Source organism: Pongo pygmaeus, chromosome 5 (assembly GCF_028885625.2).
Source record: "Pongo pygmaeus isolate AG05252 chromosome 5, NHGRI_mPonPyg2-v2.0_pri, whole genome shotgun sequence".
Taxonomy (NCBI): Eukaryota; Metazoa; Chordata; class Mammalia; order Primates; family Hominidae; genus Pongo; species Pongo pygmaeus.
The window spans coordinates 4,599,807-4,625,667 of NC_072378.2; the positions used below are offsets into that span (position 1 = coordinate 4,599,807).

At 44.2% G+C, this 25,861-nt stretch overlaps 1 protein-coding gene across 1 annotated transcript in view; it reads left to right on the plus strand.

Annotated features, from left to right (window-relative positions):
• Window positions 1–25,861, plus strand: part of CDYL (chromodomain Y like) — a 253,277-nt gene that overhangs the window by 7,269 nt on the left and 220,147 nt on the right. Inside the window, exons 2-3 of the mRNA XM_054493303.2 lie at window positions 2,408–2,548; window positions 20,718–20,800. The gene's annotated coding sequence lies outside the window, so the exon portion shown is untranslated. The remainder of the gene's footprint in view (window positions 1–2,407; window positions 2,549–20,717; window positions 20,801–25,861) is intronic.

Below are 25,861 nucleotides of genomic sequence, written 5' to 3' on the forward strand. Positions count from 1 at the left end.
GGATCCTGGAGCCATAGGCTAGAAAGGTCCCCAAGACGCAGGCCGCAGCCTACGTGGGAAATTTCCAGATGCCAAGAGAAGGCCGCTCTGCTCTTTGTCAGGGCTCCCCATGAAACTGACGAAAAGTCAAATTCCATGGGGGTGACTAAAGACAACTTGACTCTATCTGTATTATTTGAATTTCATACAATCAAGCAGGCATTTCAGTATGACTTAATTAAAAACTGAATACAGTCTTAAAACTTCTATCATTTAGATTCTTTTTTTTTTTTTTTTTGGAGACAGAATCTTGCTGTGTTGCCCAGGCTGGAGTGCAGTGACACAATCTCAGCTCACTGCAGCCTCTGCCTCCTGGGTTCAAGAAGTTCTCCTGCCTCAGCCTCCCAAATAGCTGGGATTACAGGCGTGGGCCACCACACCCAGCTAATTTTTGTATTTTTATTAGAAATGAAGTTTCACCATTTTGGCCAGGCTGGTCTCAAACTCCAGATCTCCAGTGATCCGCCTGCCTCGGCCTCCCAAAGTGCTGAGATTACAGGTGTGAGTCACCACACCTGGCCTAGATTCATTTATTTTGGCTTAACTAATATTTAATAGGTAAATCACAGATATCCCACTGGAGGAACATTCTCACATAACTCCTTGTGGATAATAATCACAGCTAACATTGAGAGGATGCCGTGTGCCAGGAGTTTTGTAGATGTCATTTCATCTCATGCTTATGGGACGTGTGGCTGTTACCAGCACCTTACAGATGTGAACACAGAGGGTTGGAGAGTTAGGTCATTTATTCATCCACACAGGGGAGGTTTGGGGCCAGGATCAAACCCATGTGTGTTGGATAGACTGACTCCACAGTCCATGTCCCTGCACCACACTGCCTCTCGGTGGGTATTTACGCCTGGCATTAATACGTCTCTCTAACGCCATCACTGAAGTCAAGTTTTGACAGAGTAAGGAAGATGAGACAACATCAGAGCACCTGGGCTCGAGGCCCAACTCCACCACTTATTACTTAGGAGAAGTTAACCTTTATGAACTGCAGTGTCTCATCCAAATAAGAATGATTCTAGATTATTGCTCACAGAACTGTTGTGAAGATTAAATCTGAGAACCCATGTACAATGCTCAGTGCAACGCCTGGTATATAATAAGCTCTCAATAGAAACACATAATCATGGTTCAGGACACCAAAGATCACCTGGGCCCCCATCACAGCACTGCTGCTGGCCAGCCCTGGATTGAAGCACCATGCTCCCAGACTGCCAGCTTCTGCAGATTTCAGCTACCCTGAACATTCCCTGCCTTAAAGGCAGCTTCCACAAAGAGCACATTTGATCCCAAGTTAAATTGTGAGGTAGACGACCAGCTGCCATTCATATGGAGCCCAGTGTGGATGCATAGGTAAGTTAGAGGATGAAGCTCTCCCTTTAGGGTCACACCACATGCTCCCCAGCAAACTTGAGGACTGACTACTACAGAATCCATGAGTGTTCTGGCTGGTTTAGAAGCCTCAGTTACCCCAGTTGCCTGTATTGACAGCAGCAATCTTGATGCGCCACCTGAGTGAGGGTTCCACTCAGCTGTAAATGACATGAGTTAAAATAGTTTTAAATTTATATGTGACTTTTTCACTTTTGTGTCTTAAAAGCCAAAGGAAATGACTTCAGTTCTTTATTTTTCCAAAACAAAGTCCAAAAGGTATAGACTTTCCAGCACCATCTCCAATGGCATGTTTCAATAAACCCTCTGCATAGGCACGCCCAACCACTCGCCCCTCTGAAAATGCATCGTGCTTTCTCATGCCTCTGTGCCTTCCCTCTCACCCTCCCTACCTGAGAATGAATCACTTCCTTGTCTCCACTGAAGTATTTGGTTACTTCCTGCTTTCAGACCTTTTGTATAAGACGTCTGTTATGTCTTCCTACTAGACTGTAGACCACATGAGGACAAGACGCACCTCCTTGTCATCTGTGTGTCCACTAGTCTACTAGAAAAGCTGAAAAACAAAAGGGGATGGTCCTTAAGATGTAATGCAGACACATTTTCATGACTGCAAATTATAGCCTTCCAACCTCATGATAAATGTCAGGCCACTTGGCTTACTCCTCCATGTATTGTAATACATCATTATAAATTGCAGGTAACCAAGATATTGACATACATTGTGGTAAAGAAGAGTAAGTTTGACAAGTTTAAACATTGCTTTTTATTCCTTATCATTTTAAACGTGTTGCTGCTTTTGATGCACTGCTTACTGATATTTATTGCTTCCTCTGCACAAGCACAAAATGCTGGCTCACTCTCAAATTCAATGTAGACCTGGGGAAAGTCATTAAATGCCACAAGCCTTGGGTTTTTTCCCATGTACTGTAGTAAATTGCTCTTGTTGGGATTGTAATTGCAGGTGGTAATCAGAGAACACGGAGCCTCCGAAAGAATTTTACGGCATTTCAGGCAGGCCACAGGCCAGCCTGGGGAAAAAGCAGGAACAAAAACTGGCAATACGAGGGCCCAACCCGAAAGTTATTCCTGAAGAGAAACAACGGTAAGAACTTGCAGGAATCAAATTAGTTCTGATGTAGTAGGCAGAATTCTTAGAGAGGCCCCTTTTATTTAAAAATAATGATTTTACTGGCCGGGCACGGTGGCTCACACCTGTAATCCCAGCAACTTTGGGAGGCCGAGGTGGGCAGATCACGAGGTCAGGAGATCAAGACCATCCTGGTTAACACGGTGAAACCCCATCTCTACTAAAATTACAAAAAATTAGCCTGGCATGGTGTGGGTGCCTGTAGTCCCAGCTACTCGGGAGGCTGAGGCAGGAGAATGGCGTGAACCCGAGAGGCGGAGCTTGCAGTGAGCCAAGATCGTGCCACCGCACTCCAGCCTGGGCAACAGAGCAAGACTCCGTCTCAAAAAAAAAAAAAAAAGATTTTACCAACAGGTAGTCAGAAATTGTTCAACATAAGCTTTCTGGTATTCCACAGTCATAATACTCTAGCTGTTCGGACAACACCTTCTCTCTCGCAAGCTCTCCTCTTTTTTCACTCTCTTTAAATCTCCTATCTGGTTTCTCTAAATTAATTTTTTGTAGCCAGAGCTTCCATTTTATTGCAGTGGTTACTTTTGTGTCTCCTATTGCTTTCTTTAGTAACTTTTAATGACCTGAGACATCGTTGGCTTCCTTTCATTTTCCACTTCCTCCAAGTCAATTGATAGCACATCCTACACTCTGTGTTTACAAGTATCAGAGAAGGCAGCAATAATTTTTTTTTTTTTTTTTTTTTTGCCTCATCTTCACTAAGGGATGCCTGAATTCTTGACAGGGCCAGATAGAATGTAAAAGTGGTTTTCTACATTGCTAAGAAATAACAAGCAAGTCTAGATACCACGAGAGCTAGCAACCTGAAGTCATCATCTGTTCATTCTTTCATTTATTTACCGTATATGGTGTTGGGTGCACAAAACGCATGGAGCAAGGTGCTTCAGGGTGTTTAGCAATGAGCAAGACAAAGACACTGACAAGGAGCTTTCATTTTGCAAGCCGAAAAAGACAGGAGCTCAAATTGATACCATACAGGTAGCATGAAATAGGCACCCCAGAGAGGGACACACAGCTATGGAAAAATCAAATGATGGAAAGATTACATCTCATCAGGAAAGACTTGGTGGAGGTTCAGGTCAGTTCTGGGAATGATGAGTCTGAAGTCATTAGGGCATTCAAAGGAAGCATGAGCAGGCAGTGGGAACCTGGGACCGCGATCAGGAAGAAAAGGGTGGGTAGGATATAAGGGGTCCAAAGTCACTTGGAAGAGGTTTTCGTGGCTGGAGTGGTGGGGGGCTCACACCTGAGACTCCAGTACTTTAAGAGGCTGAGGCAGGAGGATCACTTCAGCCAAGGAGTTTAAGAAAGAGGTTATCCTCATTTCCTTAATTCCTGTTCCGGCTACTGGGATGCTTCCATTCCTACAGCTTCCAGAGCCTGGTGCAGCTGGGGCTTTTAACTTACCAACAGACGTTCTGCTGCAGCTGGCTCATCCAGGATCCACCATAAGGGACTTCCGCTTAGGCAAAATTGCATTTCAGTTTTTAAAAGAAAAGAGGGTCAGGCACGGTGGCTAAAGGCCTTTGGGAGTCTGAGGTGAGGGGATCTCTTGAGGCCAGGAGTTCAGCAACAGCCTGGCCAACAATGTGAGGCTCCATCTCTAAAAAAAATTAAAAATTAGCTGGACACAGTGGCACGCGCCTGTAGTCCCAGACACTCAGGAGGCTGAAGTGGGAGGCAGAAGCATCACTTGAGCCCAGAAGTTTGAGGTTACAGTGAGCTATGATCAGGTCATTGCACTGAAGCTTGGGCAACAGAACAAAGACCCTCACTAAAAAAAAAAAAAAAATTAAAAAATTGAAAGGGATTTTTGTTGTTTTGTTAGGTTTTTGTTTTCTGTTGTTTTCGTATTTTTTATATTGTCTTCACAGACATCACCCTGTTAGATTTTGTTTTTTTCTTTTTCCTTTTTTGAGACAGAGTCTCACTCTATCACATAGGCTGAAGTGCAGTGGCTCAGGACGGCTCACAAGAGCCTCAACCCCCTGGGCTCAAGGGATCCTCCTCCCTCAGCCTCCCAAATAGCTGCAACTGTAGGCACATGCCACCACACGTGGCTGATTTTATATTTTGTAGAGATGGTGTCTCACTATACTGCCCAGGCTGGTCTCCTGGCCTCAAGCAATCCTCCTGCCTCAGCCTCCCAAAGTGCTAGGATTATAGGTGTGAGCCACTGCACCAGGTCCCAGACATTCTTTTTGAATATACCTAAAACATTTACAATAATAGATTATGTATTATGCCATAGACCAGGAAATAATTTATTATTTCATTTTTTCTCATTTTTAAGAATGCCCAGTTTTTTGTCGTTGGTGGTGGTGTTTTTTTTTTTTTCTGTTTTTTATTTGTTTGGTTGGTTTTTGTCGCCCAAGCTGGAATGCAGTGGCATGATCTCAGCTCACTGCAACCTCTGCCTCCTGGGTTCAAACGATTCTCCCACCTCAGCCTCCCAAGTAGCTGGGATTACAACGTGTGCCATGATGCCCAGCTGATTTTTGTATTATAAGTAGACACAGGGTTTCACCATGTTGGCCAAGTTGGTCTCGAACTTCTGATCTCAAGTGATTCACTCACCTCAGCCTTCCAAAGTGCTAGGATTACAGGTGTGAACCACCATACCCGGCCCCCATGGTTTCCTTAATCTGAAAAGTATAAAAAAGTTTTTTTTTAATCCATATTCCCACTACCCAAAGGTAATATCATTTATAGTACCAAACTTTTCTATTTGATTAATGCAATTAAGGCAAATTAATATTTGTGTGTTGATTCTACTTTTATTTGCATATTTTTTAAAAACAAAAATTGGATGTTGTAATTTTGTTATTTTCTTTTTCACTAGATTATGTATGATGGCCTTTTTTGACATATACATATCATTTCAGATTCCTGCAGGGTATTCCAGTTTATTGACAGACATTCAGGTTATATTGATAGACATTCAGGTTATTTCCATTGTTTTTTTTTTTTCTTTTTTTCTTTCTTTTTAGAGAGTTTTGCTTTTGTTGCCCAGGCTGGAGTGCAATGTAACAATCTCGGCTCACTGCAACCTCCACCTCCTGGGTTCAAACGATTCTCCTGTCTCAGCCTTCCCAGTAGCTAGGACTACAGGCATGCACCACCACACCTGGCTAATTTTTTGTATTTTTAGTAGAGACGGGGTTTTGCCATGTTGGCCAGGCTGGTCTCGAACTCCTGACCTCAGGTAATCCACCCGCCTAGGCCTCTCAAAGTGCTGTGAGCCACCGCACCTGGCTGTTTATTTCCACTTTTAAATTACTTTTAGATAATACTGTGATAATAAACAGCTTCGTATGTATACTCTTGTGCATGTATCTGGGTATCTCTCCTTACTATCCATTTATAGAAGTAGGATTACTAGGTCGAAAGATGTGGTTAATGGTATTAATACATATTGTCCTTAAATTTAACATCAAGTCATTTAAACTGTGGACTTCCCTTCCCTTCCCTCTAAGTACTTCCCACTCATCATGTAGTACCCCTTTCCCAGCTCTACACCTATCTGGACCCCCATTCCTGCAAGGCCTAAGCTGCCTACTAGTTGCCTATTAGCTAATCAACACAATATTCACTTTTAGAGCTTTCAAAATTATGACTCATTTTCACGAAGATTAAAATGACTTCCAGAGCCAAGGAATGAAGCTATAATGAAGACAACAAAGACAGGAGAACGATTATGGGGGTTGATCCTTGGCTGATAGACTTCAAAGTCAACCGTTAGCACCCAGGATGAATCATTTCGAATTACAATCAGATACTCTGCCCATCTATAATGAGAGATCTTCTTGATCTTTAATGAGTACCATCTCTTCATTGAAATAGTCACCAGAATTTGCATTTCCAAGATCTCTTGCCACTTTCCCCAAAATACCTTCTATGGCCATTACACAGAAAAAAACTTATCTGTGCCTCCAAAGAAAACTCAGCTTTGGACCAAATTATCCCCACTGTGTACAACAAAAATCACACTCCTTCGGCCTCTGTATTTCTCTCTGTAGTCCATTTCAATGCTTATAGCAAATCAACATTATGACCCAATAATTATTAAGTCCATTAATCTTTACTGCATTATTAATCGCAAACCTCACCAACTAACCTTGCAAAGTGCATATGTGGGCAAGCCGTGGAAGCTAGAAAGAGTTTCCTGGGAAAATCTGGGATCTTATTTCATGTCCTCACATTTCTCTGAAGGAAAAAACTTGTAAACATTGAGTCAAAACCTTACAAATTTTGGAGGGAGGAGGAGTGCAAAAAATTCTTACAAATTTCACAAGGCTACAAAGCAAAAGGGGAATGTGGTCTTGAAAAATTCTTAAAACTTAACCAGAATGAACGACGACTGATCTTTCTTTCCAGTTTGATGTTTGGATTAGTGCATTTCCGTTGTGAAATCAGATTTTCTATTATCCACTTACACCTAGTAGGCATGAAATAAATGTTTGTTGAAATGAATTAAATGTAATATGCTCAGGTCAATGTCTTTCATACATTCTTTATAAGGTCTTATATTTGGAAAATAATATTAACAGCCATTTCCATGAATAACATTCACTTCATCCATAGAAAATGTAAAGATACTACCAAAGGGAGCCATCCTAAGATGCCTGAAATGAGTTATTAAATTCTAACTTAACCACAACCAATATTACTAATTTGCTTTAAATAACTTGTCCAACTCCTAGAAGGAAATAATGATTTGGGGAGCAGAAGTAAATCAAGAAAATTAGTATTAAATGGCAGGAGTAAAGGGATAACATTTGAAATTCTGGCTTCCTGGAGTCATCAGTCAAAAGCTCTCCTGGTGGAAAATAATATCTTGAATTGAAAAGCATTTGGATCATGGTAGATTTTTAACCCAATTAAATTTCCTTCTCCTAGGTAGCCTATTTACTGAAGCAGTATGATAGCTGTTAATATTATCATTTAATAAACATATTTCTAGTAAAAATGAACTCTATTCCAACTATTACCACAGCGTAAATAAAGATTTTTTCTCAGAACGTTAGCTTGGTTTGGGGATTGCTGCTTTTCCTTTCCCATTGATTTGCCTCTGCCCAACTGATCTGCCTCTGAGGAGCTAAAAAATACCAATAAATAGTAACACAGACTAATAAAGTATGCTTTTCATAATATGTCAATATCTTTTTATTTCTCAGGATTACCATACGCAGGAAGGATAGGGAAACAATAAACTACTATTTTAAAATGCCTAACAGCGTTTTTTCAACTAGGAACCATATTCAAACAACCTTATTTTTCACTATGATGCACATTGTCCTTCTCTTATTTCCTTTTTTTAAAAAAAATTGAATGTATTTTGCTAATCTTCTCTGTATCTTTCCAATTTTAACATGTGTGCTGCCGAAGCGAGCACTTTTTTGGGGGAGGGGAGAGGTGTTTTCCACTTTTGTTTTTAAGACAGAGTCTTGCACTGTCACCCAAGCTGGAGTGCAGTGGCGTGATCTCAGCTCATTGCAACCTCCAACTCCCAGGAGTCAAGCGATTCTCATGCCTCAGCCTCCCTAGTAGCTGGGATTACAGGTGTGTGCCACCACGCTTGGATAATTTTTGTATTTTTAGCGGAGACGGTTTTGCCCTGTTGGCCAGGCTGGTATCCACCCTTGGCCTCAAGTGACCCACCCACCTCAGCCTCCAAAAGTGCTGGGACTACAGGCATGAGCCACCATGCCTGGCCCAGAACTTCCTAAGAAACACTTACATGTCACTGCTTGCTGTCTCACTCTTCCTTGAGTGAATTCCCTGGAGAGTGAAAAGATTCAGACACAAAATGGCAATACATGCTCTGTCTACTTCACAGCAATTTACCTGAATAGTTTCAGACACAGACTTTATCATAATTAAGAATTTTTGTTTTTGTTTTTTGGGGTTTTTTTTTTTTAGATGGAGTCTTGCTCTGTTGCCCAGGCTGAAGTGCAGTAGCGTGATTTCGGCTCACTGTGAGCTCCGCCTCCTGGGTTCACGCCATTCTCCTGCCTCAGCCTCCTGAGTAGCTGGGATTATAGGCATGTGCCTGGCTAATTTTTGTATTTTTAGTAGAGATGGGGTTTCACCATGTTGGTCAGGCTGGTCTCGAACTCCTGACCTTTTGATCCGCCTGCCTCAGCCTCCCAAAGTGTTAGGATTACAGGCATGAGCCACTGCGCCCAGCCAGAGAAATATTTTTTAATAAACAACTTCAGAGGCCAGGCACAGTAGCTTACACCTTTAATCCCAGTACTTTGGGAGGCCAATTGGGGGAGGATCACTTGAGGCCAGTTCAACTAGCCTGGGCAACACAGCAGGACCCCATCTCAACAAAAAAATTAAACACTTTGGGAGGCCAAGGTGGGAGGATGGCTTAAGGTAAAGAGTTCGAGACCAGCCTCAGCTACTTGGCAAGACCCTGTCTCAAGAAAACAAAGAAAAAATTTTAAAAAACACAAAAACGAATTAAAATATGATCACAGAAATCTTCTGAAAGATAAGAAAATGTTCATCAAGTACCAAGTAAAGATTTTTAAGAAGAGTACATGCCACAGTGACCAACTCATCCTGGTTAATCTAGAACTGTTACAGTTTTAAAACAAACTGTTTTAAAGTCCACAGTTCACACCAGGCACAGTGGCTCATGCCTGTAATCCCAGCACTTTGGGAGGCCATGGCAGGCAGATGACCTGAAGCCAGGAGTTCAAGACCAGCCTGACCAACATGGTGAAATTCCATCTCTACTAAAAATACGAAAATTAGCTGGATGTGCAGGTGCATACCTGTAATCCCAGCTACTTGGGAGGCTGAGGCATGACAATTGCTTGAACCCACGAGGCAGAGGTTGCAATGAGCCGAGATCGTGCCACTGTACTCCAGCCTGGGTGATAAGAGTGAGACATTGTCTCAAAAAATAAACAAAATAAAGCCCACAGTCCTGGGAACACCCCACAGACCAAACTGAGGCAACTGATTACCCTAGCATAAGCAGTCTTTGAATGAAAATATCAGAATCATCAAGACCACTCCCTTTAACTGAATTAAACAGCCTTTATTGAATGCCTTCTGTGTATAAAGTACACGCAGCCCTTCATACCCATAGGTTCCATATCCATGGATACAATCAACCATGGATCTAAAATATCTGGGGGTAAAACAGCAGTAAAAATAATACATCAATAAAAATAATACAAATTTAAAACCCATGTAGTATAACTATTTACATAGCATTTACATTGCAGTAGATATTTAAAAATTTAGCGATGATTTAGAGTACACAGGAGAATGTAGTTATATGCATTGACTATGCCATTATATCAGTGACTTGAGCATCTGTGGATTTTGGTATTCCTAGGGTCCTAGAACCAATCCCCAACAGATACCAAGGATGACTGCACCGTGCGGAGCAGGAATCAGTCAGGGTCCAGGCAGGAGACTGACAGTACAGCCAAACTGGGCAATTTGACGACAGTGTCACAAAGAGGCTATTTACAGAGGTGTGGGCATAGTCAGGGAAAACAATGAATAAAGCAGCATCCTGGGCTAGCAAGAGCGGGGGCTGCCAGCACCTGATAAGGCAGAGGAGGCTGTCCAACCTGAACTCACCACGACCCAGCAGAAGGCGGCAAGCCCTCCTCTCCTCCACCCTACAGACTAGCACTGTGCCTCCCACTGGGTGAATCTGACTGCGAGGCGGAGGAAGGCGGTTGTTGATGGAGTCCTCGCCTGTCAGCACCCCAAGCCACAGAGCAGGGTAGAGAGAGTCCGAAGGCACACAAACAACACATAAGCCTGGCCCCTGCTCTTGGCAACTTAAAAATCTAAGGGAAACATCAAGGCGTTATTTTAGGCACATACTGAGACAACTCACTAGTGCCAAAAACTGAGTGTTTAGGTCTAACCGGTCCCTGCAGAATTAAATCAAAATCAAGTTATTCATTCCTTATGGCTCCTGATCTGCTTTTGGTTAGAATGAGCGAGCCCTGGGGGTTAAAAGAGAGATTCATGTATCCGTGAAATTGTTTTAGTCATCCTACATACCTGTGCTAGTTGGAGTCCTGCATCTGCCCCCTCACTTTTTGTGTGCGTGTTTTGAGAGTCTTGCTCTGTCACCCAGGCTCCGGAGTGCAGGGGCATGATCTTGGGTCACTGCAACCTTGACCTCCTCGGTTCAAATGATTCTCCTGCCTCAGTTTCCCAAGTAGCTGGGACCACAAGCATGTGCCATCACACCCAGCTCATTTTTGTATTTTCTTTTTTTAAGAAGAAGTAGGATTTCATTATATGTTGGCCCGGCTGGTCTCAAACTCCTGACCTCCTATAATCCACACACCACGCTCCCAACGTGATGGGATTATAGGTGTGAGCCACCATGCCGAGCCTGTCCCCTCCCTTTAGAATTCCAAAGGTGAGGGAATCTTTCACGTAACATCTCAGAACTTACCTTGTTAGGTTTACCTTGCAGTATTGTGCCAAACGTCTATACCCGGACGCAACGTGCTGGTGTCCGGAATCGGTGGGTTCTTGGTCTCACTGACTTCAAAAGTGATGTTGCACACCCTCACTCTGAGTATCACAGTTCTTAAAGGCAGCGTGTCTGGAGTTTGTTCCTTCTGCTGCTTGGATGTGTTTGGAGTTTCTTTCTTCTGGTGGGTTCGTGGTCTTGCTGGCTTCAAAAGTGAAGGTGTACACATTCACGGTGAGTGTTACAGCTCTTAAGGCAATGCGTCTGGAGTTGTTCTTGCCTCTCGTTGGGTTCATGGTTTCAAGGGCTTCAGCGGTGAAGCTGCCAACCTTTGGGTGAGTGCTACAGCTCATTAAGGGAATGTGGAGCCAAAGAGTGAAAAATCAAACGGAGCTGACTGCCACTGCTGGCTCGAGCAGCCTCCTTTTATTCTCTTACCTGACCCCACCCACATCCTGCTGATTGGTCCATTTTACAGAGAGCAGATTGGTCTGTTTTACAGAGAGCTGATTGGTCCATTTTGACAGGGTGCTGACTGGTGCCTTTACAATCCCTGAGCTAGACACAAAAGTTCTCCACATCCGCACTAGATTAGCCAGATACAGAGTGTCCATTGCTGTATTCACAAACCCTGAGCTAGACACAGGGTGCTGATTGGTGTATTTACAATCCCTTAGCTAGACATAAAAGTTCTTCAAGTCCCCACCAGACTCAGGAGCCCAGCTGGCTTCACCCAGTGGATCACGCACCGGGGCTGCAGGTGGAGCTGCCTTCCAGTCCCGCACCTGTGCGCCCGCACTCCTCAGCCCTTGGATGGTCGATGGGACTGGGCGCCCTGGAGCAGGGGGCGGCGCTCGTCGGGGAGGCTCGGGCCGCACAGGAGCCCACGGAGCAGGGTGAGGCTCAGGCATGGCAGGTTGCAGGTCCCGAGCCCTGCCCCGCGGGGAGGCCTGGGGAGGCAGCTAAGGCTCTGCGAGAAGTCGAGCACAGCAGCTGCTGGCCCAGATGCTAGGCCCCTCACTGCGGGGGCTGGCGGGGCCCGCCGAGCCCACGCCCACCCGGAGCTCCAGCTGGCCCACAAGCACCGCGCGCAGCCCGGGTTCCCGCTCGTGCCTCTCCCTCCACACCTCCCCGAAAGCTGAGGGAGCCGGCTTCGGCCTCGGCCAGCCCAGAAAGGGGCTCCCACAGTGCAGCTGCGGGCTGAAGGGCTCCTCAAGCGCGGGCAGAGTGGGCGCCAAGGCCGAGGAGGCGCCGAGAGCGAGCGAGGGCTGTGAGGGCTGCGAGCACGCTGTCACCTCTCACTCTTATCAAAGGGGAGCATCTCTGTGCTTTTCCAAAATGTGTCCATTTTTGTCAAAGCCAAAAACAAAAGAGCAAATTACCAAGCAGCGTTTCACTGCATTTATCTGTTGTCTACAACTCGTGACTTGCTAAGGGCGACTGAAATTTACAGGAGGAACATCACAGGAAATCATCACGAATGTCAGCTCCAAAATGGTCCCCAAGTCTTATTCTTTCCATCACCATTAATCCAAGGTTTAGAGGTTAAAATTCTAATAAATGGGCCTGGCACGGTGGCTCATGCCTGTAATCCCAGCACTTTGGCGTACACAGGTAGGCAGATAACTTGAATTCAGGAGTTCGAGACAAGCCTGGGCAACATTTGTCTCTACAAGAAATACAAAAAAAATTAGGCCGGCGCGGTGGCTCTCGCGCCTAATCCCAGCACTTTGGGAGGCCGAGGTGGGCGGATCACAAGGTCAGGAGCTCCAGACCAGCCTGACCAACATGGTGAAACCCTGTCTGTACTGAAAATACAAAAATTAGCCAGGCGTGGTACGCACCTGTAATCCCAGCTACTCAGGAGGCTGAGGCAGGAGAATTGCTTGAACCTGGGAGGCAGACGTTGCAGTAAGCCAAGATAGCACCACTGCACTCCAGCCTAGGGGACAGGGCGAGACTGTCTCAAAAAAAAGAAAAGAAATTAGCTGGATATGCTGGCACACACCTGTGGTCCCACCTATTTGGGAGGCTGAGGTGAGAGGATTGCTTGAGCCCACAGTGGTTGCAGTGAGCTGAGATGGCATCACTGCATTCCAGTCTAGCCTGGGTGAGAGAGTGAGACCCGTCTCAAAAAAAAAAAAAAAAAGTCGAATAAATGTATCATAAAATTAGATTTCATTCTGTTAGCATTAAACTGCAGAAATTCCTCACACAATGATATCATCATGGCAGCTAATGTCTCATGAAAAGACAAGTCTCCATGTGAAGGGTGCTTATGATTTTTGGAAAACAAGTTAGTCTGAGACTCCATTCTTCTCTTTGTAAAATGTGGGAAATAATGGGTGACTCATTGATTGTTGTAAGGATTAAATAATATAATTTCCAAAAATACCTAACACTAAGTAGGCTCTAAAATTAGTCTCCCCACCCTCAAACTCTCTACCTTACCCTAAGTGCATATATACATTTAAATACATAGTTTTAGTCACTTTAACAATGTTACATTTTAGTAATTTAAAAAATATATTTTCCCCAAACCCTCCTAGAAACTCCAAATGTATCTCCACTTCCTTGACACAAAGTAGCTATTTGCCAACACAAGGAATGAGGTGAAAGGAATAGGACATCCCATTGAACCAGGAGTTTCCAGAGAAGTGTGGGTTTCTTCCTTTCAACCTCTTTGATGTAATCTAAATCACTAAGTAATGACAGTTTGTCCAAAAGTGTCATACATTCAGGTGAGGAAGAAGGGTAGGAACCTCATGGATGTATGCAGAGGAACTTAAGAACTTCTCTCAAACACTATAAAAAAAGTTTCCTGTCCATACGTAGGGTGGATTTGCAACACAGCCTTCCACAGGCTCAAGCCCATCTGTTGTAAGGAGCATGAGTTAGGACAGAACAAGGAGGAAAACTACCAAGTCATCTCTCTTCGCACAAGTCCAGCCAAGTATTGATTGTTTATTCAAAGCTTTCTTTTCTCCCTCCCTCTCTCTGTTCAGTCATTATCCCCTGCCTCCCTCCCACCCCCTCCCTCCACCAAATGAAATTAAATTTCTCAACTACCTCTATTTGATACTGTGTTTAGTATAAGCCCTGAGTAGATATGGATTCTCTTTCTTGAATTTTCCCTGACAAACTGCTTCCAGCTGCCCTTTGGGGTGGGATGCCACCGTGATAAAATACAGTGTCATGTTTGCTGAGGATTTCAGCTGCCACCTGGGGGCTCATGCACTCAATGAGTGCTCTTTAGCAAGGCTGGTGGTGACATGGTGACAAACAGTATGTTGACTTTTTTCTTTCTGTGGTTTGGGACTGGTTGGTTTCAGTCTTGCTGGCTCTTTCTCCTGAGTTACCAACATTTTCCACATTTAAAGCCTGTGACTGCCTCTCCTCCAGGAGTATTGCAGCAAGCTCCTTGCTGTCGACAGAAGCCGTTTGTTGGTGAGAGCATTTACAACTGAGACAACCTACAAGTGCCCATTTGATAGTTAACCCATGCTTCAGAATTTGCTTATTTTTTTCCTTTTTAAGGATTCTTTCTTCAATTAAACAGTTTCTCTTCAGAGTGTTATCACTCCGCTCCCATGAAATGACTGAGACTGTTACTTCTTTTATCTCTGGTCACACCCAGCAAAATTAAGCTTGCTTGTGGATGATTAGCTGTAGGCTGATCCATGTCTGAGCCAATTGGCTGGCTGCTTAGGAGGACTTTGCCTCAGGCTCACCCCTGAGGCCACAGCCCCTGAGGCCACTGCCTGTGCCATGGCATTCCCAAGCCTCTATCCCCAGTGTGGGCTTCCCTGCTGTATGTGGCTCTTCAGCCTCAGCTTCCTCCTCTTCACTCCCCCGTCCTTGCACGGGCTTCCTCTTCCATCCCGCTTGCTTCTAAAACATTTTTAATTATTGCTTCCAGGTCCTGAACACTAGTGGCTGAACTGAAAAATGGAAAAGATGAGGAAAGCCAGGCACTGAGAAATCAGTTAATTAAACTCTTCAGAGGTCCCCAGAAAGGACAGATTCCCCTGCACACCTGACGAGGAATCTTGGACTCTTGCTTATTAAAGGGAAAGGAAGTCCATTTTACTGGAGACTTGTCAAGGAATTCCAGCAAGCCCCCGGACACAGGGCTTCAGTGACCAGGATAGCTTTCTGCTTTCGGTTGTAAAGAGATCGGAAAGTGTCATCCTTCAAAGCGATGTCATGGGCTCAGGGCCCTTTCTGTGCAGTTTGCCATATTGTACCCACTCCAGTTCTCAAGGTCAGTTGGCCATCTGAAGTGAAACAATGACTTCTCTACAATCCAGCTTTAACTATTTGCACAGTTCCATGCCATTCCACTAATTTAGTACATACCAGGGTGTACCCAGGCTTCAGTCTGGTCTCGGTTCTACTTCCCAAGCCCAGTCCCAGCACACGCCTTCCCAAAGATCTTTCCTCCCAGGTCCCAGTCTCCCTCTTAGGATCAAACGAATTCAACTTAACCCTTGTTTAATGTCTTCTGTCTGCCTACTCAGCCCGGTGTGGTAGTCAGGCACAGAAACTCATCAGTTACAGCAGAGTCAGCAGGTCAGCAACAGAGTGGGATAAAATTCCCTCTTCTCCAAACACATAAACCCAGCTCTGTAGCATCTTTTTTCCACCCCTGAAATTCCCCCAAACAGACTATCTCTTGTGCTGGCGTGCAGCAAGGTCCTAAAGAGGCCCTACAGCCTGTTTTTGCTCAGGCTTTTTTCAAGCCTTTTTCCAATCTACTTTCTCTGAAACTTTGCGTGCATATACACACACCAGAATCAACAAGTCGACTGAGCATGCAAAACCCACATCCACATTTCTAGACCTTGATACCTTCTCAGACCTCTGGCAAATCTAAAGCCCAAACCAACTGGGATTACTCCCAGGTTATACATTGCTTTAGAGAAGAGAATATTTGTCACACCTAGGCATGGATCCGTGAAGTCCTCACATGTTCACATGCAGAAGGCCCATTCCTTAAGTAATTAGAAATCCATCATCTAAAAAAAACAATGACCAAATCACATTTTGATTAGGATTAAAAGGTAGAGGCTGGGCATGGTGGCTCATGTCTGTAATCCCAGCACTTTGGAAGGCCAAGGTGGGTGGATCACTTGAGGTCAGGAGTTTGAGACTTGCCTGGGCAACAGGGTGAAATCCTGTCTCTACAAAAAATACAAAAATTAGCTGTGCATGGTGGTGCATGTATGTGGTCCCAGCTACTCAGGGGTCTGAGGTGGGAGAATCACTTGAGCCTGGGCAGTGGAGGTTGCAGTGAGCCACGATCACGCTACTGTACTCCAGCCTGGGCCATAAAGTGAGACTGTCTCAAAAAAACAAAAGGTAGAGACAATAGTGCAGGTACCTTGAAACATCCAAAAACCCAAAAGCTTTTCTATTCTGAAAGCATCAGACAATTTTCTTACAAGAAATATATTTTTTCTGATGAGGCTTTGCTGGAGATATTACCAGAACAAGTGTCTCCAACCACTGCTAGTCTGGAAAATGATAAAGATGGGTTCTGGGTGGCACAGTGAAACCAGCCTGAGATTACAAACCTTTGCTGGGGGTAAGCTACAGAAGCAACCATAGAGATTTAATTCTGTGTTTTTCTGAGATTCTATAATTAGGTAATATCATTTACATGCTTCCAAGTGAGGGAAAGAAATTCTTTGGAGACAAAGCATAACGGTTCCAGTACTGGCACCAAATGTCTTCCTGCTCAGCAAGTCCATTTTAAAGTCTTGTTCATGAGCTAAGCTGAGTTCTCCTACAGAGGCAGAGTGAAGAGTCAAGGAAATGTGAAGATTGGCCAGGCACAGTGGCTCATGCCTGTGATCCCAGAACTTTGGGAGGCTGAGGCGAGCAGATCACAAGGTCAGGAGTTTGAGACCAGCCTGACCAACATGGTGAAACCCCGTCTCTACTAAAAATACAAAATTAGCCTGGCGTGCTGCTGCATGCCTATAATCCCAGCTACTGGGGAGGCTGAGGCAGAAGAATCACTTGAACCCAGGAGGCGGAGGTTGCAGTGAGCCGAGATTGCGCCATTGTACTCCAGCCTGGGCAACAAGAGCAAAACTCCATCTCAAAAAAAAAAAAAAAAAGAACATACCTCTTTCAGCATCCCCTTGCAGGGTCCTCCCTATCTCTGTGATTTCAATAGTATTCTCTGAAACAACACAGAAGAGTTGGCCTCCCTCCCTTGCCTGACATAGCTCTTTACACAGTTGCAATTCAATGCCTCAATCCCCACCCCGTTCTGGTGACTTTCCTCTGCAAACATTCCGCCTTGCTGTCCCTCTTAATTTTTAGCACCTATTTAGCAAATACGCTGGAAAAATACTTCCAAAAAAAGTTAAACGTGGTTGTTTGGAATGATGAGATTACCGGTAACACTGTTGTTTGCTTCTTCTTTGCATGTTTTCAACGTCTGGGCCTGGAACAAGTGCAGGTATTCCTTTGCTCATTCTGTAACAATGCTCAGCATTGAGTGTGCTATGCTGACTAGTGCGAATACTCCATTGCTGGCATCTCCTGTGTCCGGAACATTACACTTCTGGTAATACATTCTACGATTGTATTTGTCTTTTTCAAGACCACTTAACACCTTCAGCTTATACAAATCTTGTAGCTAACTGAAGCCTCCAGGTCTTTTTCACATGACGTGTTCACATAAATCATGGATCTCCCAACCTATTTTCATCTTTATGAGTAGTTAAGACATAAATCCTTCTTACAGTATTAAACGGTGCTAGTGTATTAAACTACCTAAATAACCAGCATGCCTTTAAAAGGGGCTATCATGATCTAATTCAAATGGTAAGAATTCCAGGGTCTATGTCAGGTGCCCCTGGCTCCCTCTGTATCTCATCCTTCCATTGTGGATCCACAAAACATTTCTTGAAATGTTGCCTCCTGGCCGGGCGTGGTGGCTCATGCCTGTAATCCCAGCATTTTGGGAGGCTGAGGTAGGCAGATCACTTGAGGTCAGGAGTTTGAGACCAGCGCCTGGCCCACATAGTGAAACCCCATCTCTATTAAAAATACAATAATTAGCCAGGTGCGGTGGCATGCACCTGTAATCCCAGCTACTCAGGAGGCTGAGGCGGGAGGATTGCTTGAGCCCCAGAGATTGCAAATGTAGTGAGCTCTGATTGTGCCACTGCACCCCGGCCTGGGCAACAGAGCCAGACCCTGTCTCTAAATTAATTAATTAATTTAATTTAATGGGAAGAAATGTCTGGGCACTGTGGCTTATGCCTGTAATCCAGCACATTGGGAGGCAGAGGCTGGAGGATCACTTGAGGCAAGAAATTCAAGACCAGCATGAGCAACATAGCAAGACCCCATCTCTACAAAAACATTAAAAAATAAAAAATTCACTGGGCATAGTGGTGAATGCCTACAGTCATAGCTACTCAGGAGGCTGAGGTGGGAGGATTGCTCGAGCCTGGGAGGTTGAGGCAGCAAATGAGCTTTGGTTGCACCACTGCACTCCAGCCTAGGCAACAGAGAGAGATCCTGTTTTTTAAAAAAAAAAAAGGCAGGGGGAGGATTCTCAGTATCCCTTAAATTTTGAGGGAAAAAAAAAGGTAATGAGAAAAAATAAGGAGAAAGCAATAGATAAGCAAATGAAAGGGAGGAAAACAGATTTAAGTTTGAAAAGGAAAATGAAAGAAAAGGTAGAGGCCTGAAGACAGGCAGAGATAGCAGGATTAGATGGAGTATTTGGCTGAACAGGGACGACAGAAGTGGTGAGGAGTCCCTGCAGCACTGCAGAGTGGGAGAGAGCAGAACAGCGAAAGCTACTTCGGATCCTCCAAGAAACATCAGCAAATCCATCCTATTCCTCAGCATTCTGCTTCAGCTACCTGAGGCAGTCAGCCTCCAACTGCTGTTCAGCCTGTGTGGCCCAGAGCCAGGAAGCACGTTCCCTCAAAGCTCTGGGTACATATTCCCGCACACACGAGTGTCTCCCTCCCGGTGACTGAGCGGCTGTGCTTTCCTCTCCTTCGCCAGGGCCTGAGCAGTAGCCTGCCCGATGATGATCAAGCAGAGCCCTGCAAGTTTCAAGAGGAATGTCAGTGACTCTTCACTGAAACCTCCCAGGTAGCATGCAGTGACAATCCAGGGCTTTCCTGGACACACTGCAATCCTAACCTCAGGGTAAAAGCCATGTCCCTGTTCTGCCACAGCAGGGCAAAATCAATTCCAGTTGGATTAAAAAGTTACATGTTTTTTAAAAAATGAAACCGTAAAAATGTATGTGACTCAGATAAAGTAAAAAAAAAAAAGAAAAGAAAAAAGTGAGTGGTTATGTGTTTTTAAAAAGACAGAGAACAAATGGATAAATATTACAGAAGACTAGTCTAAATTGTTTAGTGCACACCATTAAATACTTTCTTCAACCTCTGGCTCCAAATCTCCAAATTTTTGTCCCCTTCCTTACTCCTTGGGCTGAACAGACACCCTTTTAGTCACTCAGTTTTAAGAAAAACTTCATTCTGGTCATTAAGACTCCATCTCAGGTATGAAAATTTCAGTAAGTGAAGGCAAAGATTAATTTTATATTCATTTAAAGGCTTTTCCCCTCCACCTAAGGCCAGGCTTGCAGTCCCTGTTTTGGAAGGTGGGCTGTTTGCTCCTTCTGCATTTTACTCCTCTTCTCCTGTCTCTCTGCAGTTTCTTTCTCTTTTTCTTTTCTTCTTTTTTTTTTTTTTTTTTTTTCTTGAGACAGAGTCTCACTCTGTTGCCCAGGTTGGAGTGCAATGGCACAATCTCGTCTCACTGCAACCTCTGCTTCCTGGGTTCAAGCCATTCTCCTGCCTCAGCCACACAAGTAGCTAGGATTACAGGTGATGGCTAATTTTTGTATTTTTAGTAGAGACGGGCTTTCACCATGTTGGCCAGGCTGGTCTCTAACTCCTGGCCTCAGGTGATCCATCCGTCTCAGCCTCCCAAAGTGCTGGGATTACAGGCATGAGCCACCACGCCCAGCCCTCTCTCTGTTGTTTCCCCTCTGGAGTTGTGGGGAAGGGAGGGGAAAGGACTAGGGGAAAGGTGCCTTTATGTAAGTCATGCAGCTGTCCTGACAGTCGAGCTCTCTCTCTGGGAGGGTCCCCTTGTGTGGGCTCAAGAGACCTTTGAGGGTCTCTCCAGGGCACTGTTGTCTGATGCATACTGGGTCATCTCAGAGTCCCACTCCTAGGCTCCCGCCCAGCCATCCCCATCACAGCCTGGGGGACATGATGCAGGGGGCTCCCCACCAGCCAGCCACCTTGGGTGGGGCACCAGCCAGATGGCCTGAGTCACTGTCTGCTGCATTCACTTGGCCCACAGCACATCCTTCCACTCCACATTCCAGATGGGGAGAGTGTAACTGCTCTCTCCGCTTTCTCTTCATCCCGCTGGGACAGGCTGCGCCAGCAAGACTTTTGCATTCAGAATTCTCTAGATGAAAAGGAGAGACCAGTTTCTATGTTCAGTCAGACTCCTAATTCAGTGAGGGGGAAGGGGAGGGCACAGGGATGGGAAGTTGGGGGATGGGGATGGAGGGAAGATGGGGATGGGGAGGAGGACGGGTCCACCTGTCTCAGAAACTTTCTCATTATTCTCTGCTAGTGTCAGCACCAGATGGGCCTTCAGATCCCAGCATCTCCGTGAGCAGTGAGCAAAGCGGGGCACAGCAGCCTCCCGGTTTACAGGTAGGTCTTGGTTTCTCCCAGTGGCAAGCTTGGAGTCCATCTGGCGAGGAAGAGCCCATAGGGGAATGAGCCCGTAGGGGAATCACCCCACACCACACTCTCCCTTTACATCTTTCCTGCGCTTGGGTCCCTTTGGTGGTCTGGTGAAGCTGTGGACTCCTTAGAATGATGTTTTTGGCCGGGCGCAGTGGCTCACGCCTGTAATCCCAGCACTTTGGGAGGCCGAGGCGGGCGGATCAGCTGAGGTCGGGAGTTCAAGACCAGCCTGACCAACATGGAGAAACCCTGTCTCTACTAAAAATACAAAATCAGCCGGGCGTCATGGCACATGCCTGTAATCCCAGCTATTCAGGAGGCTGAGGCAGGAGAATCACTTGAACCCGGGAGACGGAGGTTGCGGTGAGCTGAGATTCATTACATCGTTGCCCTCCAGCCTGGGCAACAACAGCGAAACTCTGTCTCAAAAAAAAGAAAAAAAAAAAGACGTTTTTAAGTTTATAAAATAAAATATACAGGACTACAAAGGTTATCAATTACATTGAAATGCAGTTATCACAATCATTTGAAAATGTGTACTCTAGTAATAATGCTTCTTTTTTAAAAAAATCACTTTGTTAGGATATAATTGACATACAAAAAGCTGTACATATTCAGGTCAGGCACAGTGGCTCATGACTGTAATCCTAGCACTTTGGGAGGCCTAGGTGGGCAGATCGCTTGAGGAAAGGAGTTCGAGACCAGCCTGGCCAACATGGTGAAACCCCATCTCTACTAAGAGTACAAAAAAATTAGCCAAGCTTGGTGGTGCACACCTGTAATCCCAACTACTCAGGAGGCTGAGGTGGGAGAATCACTTGAACCCAGGAGGTGGAGGTTGCAGCGAGCTGAGATCGTTCCACTGCACTCTAGCACGGGCAACAAGAGTGAAACTCCATCTCAAAAAAAAAAAAAGTTGTACATATTTAATGTATAAGTGTACCCCCATGAAACTATCACCACAATTTATGTTATAAACATATCCATCATCTCCAAAAGGTTCCCCCTGCCCTCTGTATTTATGTGCATGTGTGCACGTGATAGAGAGAGGGAGGGGGGATGAGAGCACTTAACAGTTAAGATCTACCCCCTTGGTAAATGCTCAAGTATGCAAGTTCTGTTAACTATAGACAGCATGCTCTCCAGTAGCTCTTTAGAACTCATTCATCTTGCATAAGGGAAGTGTTGTACCCTTTGACCAACACCTCCTGTTTCCCACTCCCCCAGCCCCTGGCAACCATCATTCCGCTCTCTGCTTCTATGTGTTTGACTATTTTATATTCCTCAAGTGAAATGATGTAGTGCTTGTCCTTCTGCGTCTGGCTTCTTTCACTTAGATGATGCTTTATTAAAACATAATATGACAAGATCTAACAGTGATTTCTAACTAGTGATGAGTATAAAGGTATTTTGCTATATCTGCAACAGCTGTATGTAATATGAAAACACGTGTGCTTTCCACTAGAGACTAAGTTACAGTTGGTGCTAGTACTACTATAGTTTGTTGCCTACATTCATAATTGGGGGAAATGCAACATTTCAGATAGAAGATAGTGAAAATAAGGATGGAATATTTTTCCCATTCATGTTCGCAACCTGCCAAGGATGGACAAAGAACCCTTGCCCTAGACTGACTACTGCCTGCTCCAGGGAATCCTCCCACAGCCTTCCTAGCCTCTGCTTATATAGGTCAGGAGGGTGCAGGGGACGTGGCTGCAGGGCCGATTTGGTGGCCTCTTGGTGAGGTTTGCAGAATCACCTAGCAACTTCCCTAGGAGTAGAGAGACATTAAAGCCAATGCTACTCAGCTTTTTTTTTTTTTTCTGCTACGCACTTTATTAGCAACTTAGCTTTTTTTCCCCTCATAACCCATAGAATTAGCAGGAGGAGCGTAGACATTAAGAGTAAGTGCACATGAAATATTGAAAAGGAGTAAACATGAATCCTCTCTTTGCAAAAGACAGTCTCAGAAATTTTTCATCTGCTAATTCACTTAATTCAACAAATTACATCTATCATGTTTCAAGTGCTTTGTTTATCGATATAGTGGTAAACAAAATACACTGATGGGACAAGCAACTCTGAGATGACAGAACGAGTTCCCTAAATAGTCTGTTACTGTGACTCCTGTTTATGCTTGATATTCACAAAATATTCTGGAATTGATACCCAAGAAACTGCTAACAGTGATTACCTCTGGGGAGCAGAGATTGAAATTGAGAGGAAAAGAAGGGGATTTCTTTTCATGTTAAACTCCTTTGTACTGTCTTTAAAAATAATAATAAACATCTTTTTATATGATGAAAAACAAGTTGTAAAGACAATTTTAAAATTTTTTCTAAAGGAAACCATATGTGACTTTAACTGATTTGAGACAAGTAGAAGCTTTCTAAGTATAAAAGTCACAGAAGGAATGATGGGGGAAATTGATAGATTTCATTACACACACACAAAAAGATGTAAAACACAACAATGTCACAGACCAAAAATGACAAACTTAAGAAATATTTGCAACAAAAATTAAACAAAAGGGGCCAGGCGCAGTGGCTCATGCCTGTAATACCAGCACTTTGGGAGGCCAAGGTGGGTGAATCACCTGAGGTCAGGAGTTTGAGACCAGCCTGGCCAACATGGTGAAACCCCGTGTCTACTAAAAATACAAAATTAGCATGGTGGTGCATGCCTGTAATCCCAGCTACTCAGGAGGCTGAGGCAGGAGAATCCCTTGAAACTGGGAGGCGGAGGTTGCAGTGAGCTGAGATCATGTTATAAAACTGCGTCTCAAAAAAAAAAAAAAATAGCTGGGTGCCTCAGTCTCCCAAGTAGGTGGGACTACAGGCACACACCACCACGCCTGGCTAATTTTTGTATTTTTAGTAGGGACAGGGTTTCACCATGTTGGCCAGGATGGTCGCGATCTCTTGACCTTGTGATCTGCCCACTTTGGCCTCCCAAAGTGCTGGGATTACAGGTGTGAGCCATCGCACCAGCTGGAAATGGTTTCTTAAATAAGATCCAAAACGGACAAATGTTTAAAAACATAAATTGAATTACATGAAAGTTAAAAATTTCAACACAATAACAGACATCTTAGAAAAAATTTAAAAAGTCAAAAGCCTAAAAGAAAGTGTTTGCAACATGAAAAACAAAGCATTAATATACAAAACATACTAAAATTATTTTAAATAAACTTTAAAGAAAATACAATAAAAAATGAGTAAATGATACATACAACAATTTACAGAAGAAACTGCTGTAGTCAACAAATACAGGCTGGGCTGTATGGCTCCCAGCACTTCGGGAGGCCGAGGCAAATGGATCACTTGAGGCCAGGAGTTAGAGACCAGCCTGGCCAACATGGTGAAACCCCATCTCTACTAAAAATACAATAAATTTAGCCAGGCATGGTGGTGCACACCTGTAATCCCAACTGCTAGGGAGGCTGAGGCACAAGAATCATTTGAACCATTTGAACCTGGGAGGCAGAGGTTGCAGTGAGCCAAGATTACACCATTGCACTCCAGCGTGGGTGACCGAGTGAGACTCTGTCTTAAAAAAGTAGTAATAAGTAAAAGTAAAAATAAAACAAACGCAGGAAAAGTTGTACAACTTTACCACAAACATGTAAATGCAAATAAATCCACATTTCACTCCCACAAATCATTTCACTGTCCCATATGATTAGAAAAACTTTAGAATTTTGATAAAACCAAGTGTTAGAGAGGATTGTGGGAAACCAAAGATTCTCATGCACTATTAGTGGGAATGCAAATTTATTCAATCACTTTTGGAGAAAAATTTGGCATTATCCAGCAAGGTAAAAAATGAGTACAACCTCTGACCCAATTCTACTTCTGAAGAAACACTTGTACATGTGTGAAAGGACAAATAAAGATGTTTACTGCAGTGTTGCTCTATAGTAGAGATTAGCTGGAACTAGCTCAAACGTCTGTGTGTAGAAGAATGGATAAATAAACTACAATGGAACAATATGTGCAGTATAAACAAAGGAACCAGATTTATACGTAGCAACATCAAGGAATTATTAAAAACAATGTTGTGGCCGGGCGCAGTGGCTCACGCCTGTAATCCCAGCACTTTGGGAGGCCGAGGCAGGCGGATCACCTGAGGTTGGGAGTTCAAGACCAGCCTGACCAACATGGAAAAACCCCATCTCTACTAAAAACACAAAATTAGCTGGGCGTGGTGGCACATGCTTGTAATCCCAGCTACTTGGAAGGCTGAGGCAGGAGAATCGCTTCAACCTGGGAGGCGGAGGTTGCGGTGAGCCGAGATCACGCCCTTGCACTCTAGCCTGGGCAACAAGAGCAAAACTCTGTCTCAAAAATAAATAAATAAATAATTAAATAATTAAAATAAAATAAAATAAAATGAAAACAATGTTGAGGCCAGGCACAGTGGCTTACTCCTGTAATCCTAGCACTTTGGGAGGCTGAGGTGGGTGAATGACCAGAGGTCAGGAGTTCAAGACCAGCTTGGCTAACATAGCAAAACCCTGTTTCTACTAAAAATGCAAAAAATTAGCTGGGCATGGTGGCAGGCACCTGTAATCCCAGCCACTTGTGAGGCTGAAGCAGAAGAATCACTTGAATCTGGGAGGCAGAGGTTGCAGTGAGCCGAGATCTTGCCATTGCACTCCAGCCTGGGTGACAAGAGTGAAACTCTGTCTCAAAAAAAAAAAAAAAAAAAAAATGTTGAGTTAAAAAGAAAAAATGCCACGGATAGTTTTATACAGTATGATACCACTTATATAAATATTCTTAAATACCCAAAGCAACATATAGTTTTATACAGTATGATACCACTTATATAAATATTCTTAAATACCCAAAGCAACATTAAATATTTATAGATGTATTTCTACCTAGTAAAAGCATAAAAAGGTGATTGAGGCCGGGCGTGGTGGCTCACACCTGTAATCCCAGCACTTTGGGAGGCAAGGCAGGCAGATCACCTGAGGTCAGGAGTTCGAGACCAGCCTGACCAACGTGGAGAAACCCTGTC